At 45.0% G+C, this 9,917-nt stretch overlaps 1 pseudogene across 1 annotated transcript; it reads left to right on the top strand.

Moving 5' to 3' along the window:
* Positions 1-8,166: 8,166 nt before the first annotated feature.
* On the top strand, positions 8,167-9,776 carry LOC104998125 (annotated as a pseudogene). Its single transcript, XR_826412.1, has one exon. The product of XR_826412.1 is annotated as a eukaryotic initiation factor 4A-II pseudogene (transcript).
* Positions 9,777-9,917: the final 141 nt, after the last annotated feature.

Here is a 9,917-nt window from a genome sequence, read left to right as displayed (position 1 = left end):
GAAAAGGAGTACGTCAAGGCTGTGTATTGTCACCTTGCTTATTTAACTTATATGCAGAGTACATCATGAGAAATGCTGGGCTGGAAGAAGCCCAAGCTGGAATCAAGATTGCCGGGAGAAATATCAATAACCTGAGATATGCAGATGACACCACCCTTATGGCAGAAAGTGAAGAGGAATGAAAAAGCCTCTTGATGAAAGAGGAGAGTGAAAAAGTTGGCTTAAAGCTCAACATTCAGAAAACGAAGATCATGGAATCTGGTCCCATCACTTCATGGGAAATAGATGGGGAAACAGTGGAAACAGTGTCAGACTTTATTTTGGGGGGCTCCAAAATCACTGCAGATGGTGACTGCAGCCATGAAATTAAAAGACGCTTCCTCCTTGGAAGGAAAGTTATGACCAACCTAGATAGCATATTAAAAAGCAGAGACATTACTTTGCCAACAAAGGTCCGTCTAATCAAGGCTATGGTTTTTCCAGTGGTCATGTATGGATGTGAAAGCTAGAGTGTGAAGAAAGCTGAGTGCCGAAGAATTGATGCTTTTGATCTATGGTGCTGGAGAAGACTCTTGCGAGTCCCTTGGACTGCAAGGAGATCCAACCAGTCCATTCTGAAGGAGATCAGTCCTGAGTGTTCATTGGAAGGACTGATGCTGAGGCTGAAACCCCAATACTTTGGCCACCTGATGCGAAGAGTTGACTCATTGGAAAAGACCCTGATGCTGGGAGGGATTGGGGGCAGGAGGAGAAGGAGACGACAGAGGATGAGATGGCTGGATGGCATCACCGACTCGATGCACATGAGTTTGGGTGAACTCCGGGAGGTGGTGATGGACAGGGAGGCCTGGCGTGCTGCGATTCATGGGGTCGCAGAGTCTGACACGACTGAGCGACTGAACTGGACTGAACTGAAGTGTATGGGTATCTTAATTCCAAACTTCGAGTTTAATCCCTTTTGATAACTGTAACTTTGTTTTCAAAATCTGTGAATCTTTTTCTGTTTTGTAAATAAGTTCATTTATATCATTTTTTAACCTTTGGAAAATGTTAAGGATTATAGGTAATCACATATTTTTTTCATATTCCTGAGGTCATCCAGAGGCACAGTGAGCATGAGTTTTGCCTTATTTCCTGAAATGCACTCACACACACAAAATCAAAGCCAGCATCTCACTCTTCAGCATTAGCTGTAGATGCTGTCTTTCCTTTCCTGTGTTTGCATTAACGAGTACGTCAAAGCCATGCAAATGGTTCTGAAGAAATATGTTGGTTGAGCAATGGTCTGTACTATAGAAGTGTTCACTAAACATTGAACAAGGTCAGTGAAAACTTAGGAATTACTCTTATCTTTTGGAAAGGACCCGGATGCTAGGAAAGATTGAGGGCAGGAGGGGAAGGGGGTGACAGAGGATGAGATGGTTGGACGGCATCACCGACTCAAATGGACATGAGTTTGAGCAAAGTCTAGAAAATAGCAAAGGACAGGGAAGCCTGGCCTGCTGCAGTCCTTGGGGTCTCAAAGAGTCAGACACGACTGAGCAACTGAACAAGAACAACTTCCCTTTTGGAAGGACGCCTAGAACCACAAGAGTTGTCCTACTTTTCTGGGGTTCAGCCTGGGACCACAGAAGACTTGCAACAGCACAGAGTCTTTGCTGATGCTGTGACAGAGATGAGGGATCAACCCGCCTCGCTGCCCGACTGCGAGTGCCCCGCCTGGCTTTTTCTTTGTCTTGAGGCATGCAGGATGGAGAAGCCCACAAAGCTTGGAGTTCATCCACAGCATGTGTTTTCTCCCTGATGACCTGCCAGATCCTTTCCAGACAGAGCTTGGGAGGTGTCCAGAGACCTTCACTGAAAGCTGCAGGTGTCTCTTTGGAAGGGTTTTGACTCAAGCGAAACAGTGTTGGTTTTGTGGTTGATGCCAAGAGATAGATTACACTCCCTGAAATCAAGACTTAACAACAGAGCTGTCATCGAGTTCTTTCTCTGAGGCTCACAGGCTCGCTGCCTGGCTGGTGAGGGAGAAACTGTCTTGTCTGTGTAACACGTGCCGCAGGTATGACTCTCACAGGTGCACACTCGCTGATCCAAATATGTAATCCTGTCCCCGTATCTCAGGGTTACCATTCTCCTGTGTAGAATGGACTTCACTCTTGCCCGTTCATGATAAACCATGCTTTGTTGTTGTTTAGACACTAAATTGTGTCTGACTCTTTTGTGACCCCCCTTGGACTGTAGCCCACCAGGCTCCTCTGTCCATGGGATTTCCCAGGCACAAATACTGGAGTTGGTTGCCATTTCCTTCTCCAGGGGATCTTCCCCACCCAGAGATCGAACCCATGTCTCCTGCATTGGCAGGCATATTCTTTACCACAGAGCCACCTGGGAAGCCCCCCAAACCATGCATGTGGATCTTTAAAATTATCGTTGTTTTCTTAGTCAATTTAGGGTTTTTTTGCCTTTCTTCCTGTCTGTTAGCTGGGTCCTAAGTTACAGAAAGTCATTAGGGAGTAGACAGGGAGGAGCCACTGGTCCTCAGTCATCACCTGTGTTATGGATTGAATGTTTGTGTCCACCTAAAATTCATATGTTGGAGTCCTAACCCCCAGTGAGGTGGTATTTGGAGTTGGGGCCTTTGGGAGGTGATCAGTGCGAGATGAGGTCATAAGGCTGGGGCTTCCATAATGGGATTAATGTCCTCATAAGAAGAAGAGGAGACACCAGAACCATCTCTCCACCTTTTGAGGACACAGTGAGAAGTGACTGTCTTCATTCCAGGAAGAGAACCAGTACCTGGAACCGAAACAGTGGCACCTTGATCTTGGACTTCCAGGCACTAGAATCTGAGAATTAACTTCTGTGGTCTAAGCCCCCAGTCTGTGGAATTTTGTTACAGCAACCTGAGCTGACTGATACATCTGTTCATGTTGGCACTTACATCATCCCATCTGGTTGCCAGGGTTTAGGGATGCAGGGAGGGACTGAGGGATGGAGGGATGGAGGGCTAACAATTCCAGGGACACCCTTGGGGTGATGAAACTGCCCTGTATCGACTGTGGTGGTGGTTACACAAGTCTACACGTGTGATAAAATTGCATAGAATTTACTACACACACACACAAATGCATATAAAACTGGTGAAATCTGAGCAAGTCTATGGGTTGGACCAATGACAGTTTCCCTGATTTTGACCTTATGCTATCATTATGTGAGATGTTACCAACAGAGAAGTCAAGTGGAAGGTACATGGACCTGATGTTTTATTTTTACAACTTCCTGTGAATCCATAACCATCTCAAAACAAAAGTTGAAAAAAGAAAGTTTATTGTACCCTACGTCTTTGGGACTCTAGGTGGAGGAAGAGGTAGGGAGAGAAGGGAAGGTTTTTTCCTGCTGTTCATCTGTGTGTGGGGGGTGTGGTCATTTTGTACCTCCTTTTACCATTGAAAGTGAAACTCCCTCAGTCATGTCGGACTCTTTGCAACCCCATGAACTGTAGCCAACCAGACTCCTCTGTCCATGGGATTCTCCAAGTAAGAATATTGGAGTGGGTACCCATTTCCTTCTCCAGGGGATCTTCCCGACCAAGGGAAAGAACACAGGTCTGCTGCATTGCAGGCAGATTCTTTACCTCTGAGCCACCAGGGACGTCCCCCTCTGGCCGTAGTCACCACCTTTATTTTTTATCTTTCTTATCAAAAATGAACAAAATCATTCTTTCTTGGCTTACTCTTATCAATGAGGCATGACATCATATCTAATACAGAACACTGTTGGCCAATGAAATCCTACTATTTGGGATCATTTCTTAGCTCTGCCACTGATTATGTCATTTATCTTTCTAGTGGAGTATCTTAAAAAAAAAAAAGTATATATATATATATATAGTCATGCTTTTACCATCATTTAAATGAAATACCAGTGTCATGCTAAGACTCATGATTCTATCATGAGTCATGCTAAGAGAACTTTGTAACTGAATGCAAGAGGTACAGCCAACTTGTCTCACTTAATGCAACCACTTGCCAGTTGACGCTGAGTGTTGTACACATGGCTTCTTTCTTCCTCAGGGCAATCTCTAACACACAGATAAAAAGGTGACTTCAGGATGGCGAGGTCCTTCGCCAGGTGACAGAGTTGGAAATGGTGGAGCTAAGAAGTCATAAATCCATGACCATCTGACCCTCAGAACAGCTCCATAGCTGGTATTTCCTCACAAGGCTTCTGTGCTTTTGTTGACTATTCCACCTTGGAAGTGAAAGTGAAAGTTGGTCAGTCGTGTCCTACTCTTTGCGATCCCATGGACTACACAGTCTGTGGAATTCTCCAGGCCAGAATACTGGTGTGGGCAGCTGTTCTCTTCTCCAGGGGATCTTCCCAACCCAGGGATCGAAGCCAGGTCTCCCAAATGGCAGGCAGATTCTTAACTAGCTGAGCCACAAGGAAAGCCATCTTTGCTACACTCTAAAATTTTAAAGTCATGAAATACATCATTGAAAATGCCACCAATTATGTAGTATGATCTTGGAATGGACTCTCCTTTTATTTTTATACTGCCGTGATTTTACCATTTTTTCAATAGGAATACCATTATATCCCCCTTGTACCAAGACTCTTGTTGAGATAATGTCATCACAACAGGGAAGTATCATTTGCTATGATGTATTTGTATTACTGGAGAAGGAAATGGCAATCCACTCCAGTATTCTTGCCTTGAGAATCCTATGGACAGAGGAGTCCATGGGGTCACAAAGAGTCAGACATGACTGAGTGACCAACGCACACATTTATATTATACATCGATGATGTTTATCCCTGACGGATGCTCCGTGAGCATCTGAACTGGTTTCCTGTGGCTGCTATGATAGATGACCGCAAACTTAGTGGCATTAATGGCGCAAATGCAGTCTCTTAAAGCTCTGAGAGTCTGAACAGGGTGGACAGGGCTGTATTTCTCCTGGGGCTGCAGGGGAGAATTGTTTCCTTGTCTTCTCCAGATTCCGGGGGTAAACGGGGCTGCCCTGTCTCAGGGGCCCACATCCTTCCAGCCTCTGCTCCCAGCCTCATGCCTCCTCTCTGACCCTGACCCGTCATCCTCCACTTTGTCTTACAGGGATCCCAGTGATCACCTTGGGTCTACCCAGATAACCTGGGATAATGTCCTCATCTCAAGATCACTTAATCTCGGCTGCAAAATCCCTTTTGCCAGGTAAGTTACACATTCACAGGTCCTGGGGATTCAGATCTGAAGATCTTTGGGGCTCTTATTTATCCTACCACACCATCAGAAGGCTTCCTTGGTACTCTCCCTGGTGGCTCAGCAGTAAAGAATCCATCTGCCAGTGCAGGCGACAGAGATTTGATCCATGGGTCAGAAGATCCCCTGGAGAAGTAAATGGCAACCCACTCCAGTATTCTTGCCTGGAGAATCTCATGGACAGAGGACTGGCGAGCTCCAGTCCATGGGATCACAAAGAGTTGGACACAACTGAGTGACTGAAGAACAACAACAACCCAAAGCCTGTGCTTTTCACTTCCAAGGAGAGAGGAGAGATGTGTCTTCTACAAAGGCTCTTTCTGCAGACACCCCAAGATCAAGAACAAAATGATACATCATACCATGCTGCAAGATGTGTGCTGCCCACAGGCGGGTCTTAGGGAGATGCATCCCCACCCCACTTCTGTGCCCCCTCAGCCATCACCTCCTCCAGGGCCGATGCTGGAAAGACTGAGGTCAGGGACCTCTTTGGGGAAGGTTGCTGGGGGTCTCTGGCACCTCCCCACCCCAAGAGGCTGGCTGAAGCCATCTATGAGGGGAGAGGGCAGACTGAGGGGTCAGCTATATGTGGTCCGTGCATGTGGACACATTCTCAGGAGGTATGGGCATACCTTGGAGGCGGCTGGTCTGGGATCACTTGCTTTCCATGCATGGAGAAACATTCAATAGGACCCAGTGGAGGGACCACAAGGCAGGAGGCCAGCAGTTGAGCATCTTCAGACAGACAGGCCTCTGCCAAGGCACTTGCACCTGGAGGTAACCCCAGCAGAGCGCACGCTGAGTCACTTCAGTACTCTTGACTCTTTGCGACCCCATGGACTGTAGCCCGCCAGGCTCCCCTGTCCTTGGGCTTCTCCGGGCAAGAGGAGACTGGAGTGGGTAGCCATTTACTCTTCCAGGGGATCTTCCTGACCCAGGGAGTAAACCTCAGTCTCTTATGTCTCCTGCATTGGCAGGCGAGTTCTTTACCATTAGTGCCACGTGGTAAGCCCCGGGAAAGCATGCCAGCAGCCTATTCAGAAGGGAAACCAAACCAGCCCCCTCCCAGAGTTCTCCCCCCACCCCTGCCTCAGCCAGGATACTGGTGTATAGAAGGTATTTTTGTGAATGCCGCTTGCTCGACTGGCTGATTATTTATAGTACGTACTTATCCACTGCTTCCATTTTATAAGTGCAGCTTCGGAATAAGACTTAGAAGTGAATCTGTCCTCTGTATTCATGAGTTTTATGTGTTGTATGTCGGAATCAGTAGTTTTAATGTGTGGTGAAGCCAGTGTTTTTGAAGGGAACGCTGCATAGTTGACTCTGGTGATATTAGGTGTGTGGCTATGCAATGCCACTAAAGTAGAGCTCCTGTGATTATTCTAGAATGACACAGGAGTTCCTGTCTACCTACTGCCTGGTCAATGTTTTACTTTAAAGTTCTTGGTCCCCTATTTTGCACAAGGACCATTTTGTTGTTGTCATTTAGTTGCTAGGTCATGTCTGACTCTTTTTTGACCTCATGGACAGGGGCCCACCAGGGTTTTCTGTCCATGGGATTTCCCAGGCAAGAATACTGGAAGGGTTGCCATTTCCTTCTCCAGGGGATCTTCCTGGCCCAGGGATCGAACTTGTGTCTCTTGCATTGCAGGCAGATTCCTTACCGCTGGGCCTTACCGCAAGGAAACCCACAAAGACCATTGTTGGTGTTCAGTCACTCAGTCATGTTTGACTCATCTCACACGACTCTTCACCATCTCCCAGAGCTTGCTCAAACTCATGTGCACTGAGTCGGTGATGCCATCCAACCATCCTGTCCTCTGTCATCCTCTTATCTTCCTGCCTTCAATCTTCCCCAGCATCAGTTCAGTCTCAGGCATTTCCAATTCTTTGTGACCCCATGGACTGCAGCACGCCAGGCTTCCCTGTCCATCACCAAGTCCTGAAGCTTCTTCAAACTCATGTCCATCAAGTCGGTGATGCCATCCAACCATCTCATCTTCTGTCGTCCCCTTCTCTCGCCTTCAATCTTTCCCAGCATCAGGGTCTTTTCCAATGAGTCAGTTCTTTGCATCAGGTGGCCAAATTATTGGAGTTTCGGCCAAATTATTGGAGTTTCAGCCAAAGTCCTGGAGTTTCAGCCAATGCCAAAGAATGTTCAAACTACCACACAATTGCACTCATCTCACACACTAGCAAAGTAATGCTCAAAATTCTCCAAGCAAGGCTTCAACAGTCCATGAACCATGAACTTCCAGATGTTCAAGCTGGATTTAGAAAAGGCAGAGGAACCAGAGATCAAATTGCCAACATCCACTGGATCATCGAAAAAAGCGAGAGAGTTCCAGAAAAACAGCTACTTCTGCTCTATTGACTACGCCAAAGCCTTTGTGGATCACAACAAACAGTGAAAAATTCTTAAAGAGATGGGAATACCAGACCACCTGACCTGCCTCCTGAGAAATCTGTATGTAGGTCAAGAAGCAACAGTTAGAACTGGACATGGAACAACAGACTGATTCTAAATGGGGAAAGGAGTACGTCAAGGTTGTATATTGTCACCCTGCCTATTTAACTTATATGCAGAGTATATCATGTGAAATGCTGGGCTGGATGAAGCACAAGCTGGAATCAAGATTGTCAGGAGAAATATCAATAATCTCAGATATGCAGATGACACCACCCTTGCGGCAGAAAGTGAAGAATTAAAGAACCTCTTGATGAAAGTGAAAAAGTTGGCTTAAAACTCAACATTCAGAAAACTAAGATCTTGGCATCTGGACCCATCACTTCATGGCAAATAGATGGGGAAACAATGGAAACAGTGAGAGACTTTATTTTGGGAGGCTCCAAAATCACTGCAGATGGTGACTTCAGCCATGAAATTAAAAGACGCTTGCTGCAGTCCGGCACTGAGTGGTTCTTCGGATCATGTCTGGTGGCTCCGCGGATTATAACAGAGAACATGGTGGCCCAGAGGGAATGGACCCCGATGGTGTCATCGAGAGCAACTGGAATGAGATTGTTGATAACTTTGATGATATGAACTTAAAGGAGTCTCTTCTTCGGGGCATCTATGCTTATGGTTTTGAGAAGCCATCAGCTATTCAGCAGAGAGCTATTATTCCATGTATTAAAGATCCAAAAGGTAATTCTGGCACTTGGAGATTATATGGGAGCAACTTGTCATGCCTGCATTGGTGGAACAAATGTTCGAAATGAAATGCAAAAACTGCAGGCTGAAGCACCACATATTGTTGTTGGAACACCAGGGAGAGTGTTTGATATGTTAAACAGAAGATATCTCTCTCCAAAATGGATCAAAATGTTCGTTTTGGATGAAGCAGATGAAATGCTGAGCCGAGGGTTTAAGGATCAAATCTATGAGATTTTCCAAAAATTAAATACTAGTATTCAGGTGGTGTTGCTTTCTGCCACAATGCCAACAGATGTGTTGGAAGTGACCAAAAAATTCATGAGAGATCCAATTCGAATTTTGGTGAAAAAGGAAGAATTGACCCTTGAAGGAATCAAACAGTTTTATATTAATGTTGAAAGAGAGGAATGGAAGTTGGATACACTTTGTGACTTGTACGAGAAACTGACAATTACACAGGCTGTTTTTTTTCTCAATACAAGGCACAAGGTCGACTGGCTCACAGAGAAAATGCATGCCAGGGACTTCACAGTTTCTGCCCTGCATGGTGACATGGACCAGAAAGAAAGAGATGTTATCATGAGGGAATTTCGATCAGGGTCAAGCCGTGTTCTGATCACTCCTGACCTGTTGGCTCGTGGAATTGATGTGCAACAAGTGTCATTGGTTATAAACTATGATCTACCTACCAATCGTGAAAATTATATTCACAGAATTGGCAGAGGGGGTCGATTTGGGAGGAAAGGTGTGGCTATAAACTTTGTTACTGAAGAAGACAAGAGGATTCTTCGTGACATTGAGACTTTCTACAATACTACAGTGGAGGAAATGCCAATGAATGTGGCCGATCTTATTTAATTCCTGGGATGAGATAGTTTTGAATGCAGTGCTTGCTGTTGCTGAATAGGCGATCACAATGTGCATTGTGCTTCTTTCGTTGGGAATATTTGAATCTTGTCTCAATGCTCATAACGGATCAGAAATACAGATTTTGATAGCAAAGCAACATTAGTCGTGAGCTCTTGTGAGGAAAGTCATTGGCTTTATCCTCTTTAGAGTTAGACTGTTGGGGTGGGTATAAAAGATGGGGTCTGTAAAATCTTTCCTAGAAATTTATTTCCTAGTTCTGTAGAAATGGTTGTATTAGATGTTCTCTACCATTTAATAATATACTTGTGGACTAAAAGATATAAGTGCTGTATAAAATCAGCCAATTATGTTAAACTAGCATATCTGCCTTTATTGTGTTTGTCATTAGCCTGAATAGAAAGGCCTTTAAAATTGATTTTTTTTTTTTAGCATTTGAATGCATTTTGTTTGGTATTATATTTATTCAATAAAGTATTTAATTAGTGAAAAAACAAAGAAATTCATCACTCAATAAACTAGGATCATGGCATACAGTCCCATCACTTCATGGCATACAGATGGGGAAAAAATGGAAACTGGCAAGTTTTATTTTCTTGAGCTCCAAAATCAGTGCAGACTGTGACT

This window comes from Bison bison, unplaced genomic scaffold (assembly GCF_000754665.1).
Source record: "Bison bison bison isolate TAMUID 2011002044 unplaced genomic scaffold, Bison_UMD1.0 scf7180017864323, whole genome shotgun sequence".
NCBI classification, from domain to species: domain Eukaryota; kingdom Metazoa; phylum Chordata; class Mammalia; order Artiodactyla; family Bovidae; genus Bison; species Bison bison.
This window is presented reverse-complemented; position numbering and strand designations above follow the sequence as displayed.